The sequence below is a fragment of the Cnephaeus nilssonii genome, assembly GCF_951640355.1.
Source record: "Cnephaeus nilssonii genome assembly, chromosome: 4".
Lineage (NCBI taxonomy): Eukaryota > Metazoa > Chordata > Mammalia > Chiroptera > Vespertilionidae > Cnephaeus > Cnephaeus nilssonii.
The window spans coordinates 102,782,821-102,785,033 of NC_137075.1; positions in this window are offsets into that span (position 1 = coordinate 102,782,821).

Consider the following 2,213-nt stretch of genomic DNA (forward strand, 5'->3'; position numbering starts at 1 on the left):
TGAGGGTTCAGCCAGGGAAAGTAAGCAAGAAGTAGAAATGAAGGCATTTAGATTTTAAAGGAAGAAATAAAACAATATTTATAAGTGGCGTGATCTTGTACATAGAAAACCCTAAGGAACACACACACATACATACCCACACTTAGGTCTAATGAGTTCAGCGAGGTTGCAGGATAAAAATCAATCTACAAAACCCAATTGTATTTCTATCACTGAACAAACCAATCAAAAATGAAATTAAGAAAACAATTTCATTTGCAAGAGTACCAAAAAGGATAAAACACTTAGGAATAAATGTAACAAAAGAAGTATAAGGCTTGTGCACTGAAAAGTACAAAACATTATTGAAAGAAATTTTAAGTCTTAAATAAATGGTGAAACAGCCCAAGTTCATAGATTGGAAGCGTTAATATTGTTAACATGGCAATACTCCCAAATTGATAGAGAGTCAGTGCAATTTCTATTAAAATCCTGGCTTTTCTCAGACATTGACAAGCCGATCCTAAAATTCATATGGAAATACAAGAGTCCAGAATAACCAAAACAAGCTGGGGGGGGGGGGGGGAAACACACACACACAAGTAGGCAGACTCACACTGCCTGATTATAAAACTTACTACAAAGTTATGAGTTGTGTAGTAATCAAGAGAGTGGTACTGACATACGAATAGGCATATAGATCAATAAAATACGTCTGAGAGTCCAGAAATTAACCCTTACAGGTACATTTTTTTTACTTTTGAGGAGGCTGCCAAGAAAATTCCATGGTCAGAGAAAAATCTTGCCACAATGGTGCTGATAGAACCAGATATCCACATGCAAAAAAAAAAAAAAAATGAACTTGGGACCCACCTCACACCACGTGCAATATTAATTTAAAGAGATCGAAGAGCTACATTTAAACTGATTTAAAATTCTAATTGTCTTAGAAGAAAACACAGGCTTCCTGACCTAGAATTAGATAATGGTCTCTTAGCTCTGACACCTTAATTTCTTTTTAATTTTTAAGTTTAATTGACTCTATTGGGGTCACATCGTATATAATAAAAGGCTAATATACAAATTGTCCCTCAGGAGTTCGACCGAGGACCGGGAGTTCGACTGCTCACTATGACGTGTGATGACCACCAGGGGGCAGCGTGGAATGAAGGAAGGCCCCAGCCGGCAGCCAGTGGAAGGAAGGCCCCCATGAGCCCTGATTGCCGGCCAGGCCTAGGGACCCTATTCGTGCATGAATTTCGTGTACCAGGCCTCTAGTTGGTTAATAAAATGATATAGGTGTCAGGTGTACAACTCTATAATGCATCCTCTATATATTGTACTGTGTGTTCACTACCCCAGCTCTGCCATCTTAAGCACAAGCAACCAATGAAAAAGCTGGTTCTAGATTCTCCAGTGGGTCCAGGGTCATCACAGCGTCCCTATAAGGTGAAGAACTAGGCCAGGCAGTCAGGGTCAAAGCGATGCGGCCAAGAAAGGCTTGGCCAGCCATTGCTGGCTTTGAGGGTGGAGGAAGGGGCTTCGATCCAGGGCGTGATGGGCCTCCAGATGCTGGGAAAGGCTGGGAAGTGGCTTCCCCTCTGGAGATGCAGAAAGAACCAGGCCTGCCCAAGCCTCGGTGTCAGCTGTGGGGCCCGGGTCAGACTTCTGACCTCCAGTATGGCAAGGTCGTGGATCTGTACTGTTGTCAGGCACTGTGTGTGTGTGTGTGTGTGGGGGGGGGGGGGGGTTTCCTCACAGTAACAGGGCATCTAACTCACAGAGCAACCTGAGGGCTCGCCCGGATTGTGGGGTGGAGTTGGGAATGCCCAGGAAGGCCCTGAAGACCAGGCCGAGAAGTCAGTCACTCTCTCCCCTCCCGGCTCCCATGAGGGCCCTGGGGGGAGGTGGCCACAGCACCATCACCAGGGCTGGAGCTGGCCTCACAGGCAGTTCCAGGCTGCCGGCCAGCCTCTCCAGTCCAGGCCCGTGTGCGGAGGCAGGGCAGCCGTCCCCGGCCTTGACCCCTCACCCTCACGTCTTCTCCATGTGGGCTCCTGGAGTGGCTTTCCTGTCTCAGGAGAAACAGCGACATGCTGGCCACCCTCCAGGCTGGGGAGGACAGGAGCTGCCCACACCCCCAGGAAAGCCACACTGGGTGGGGCCAGCTCCAAGGCACAGAGGGCGAAACATGAGGGGACAGTGGAGAGAAGGCTTTGCTGCTCATCCCAGCC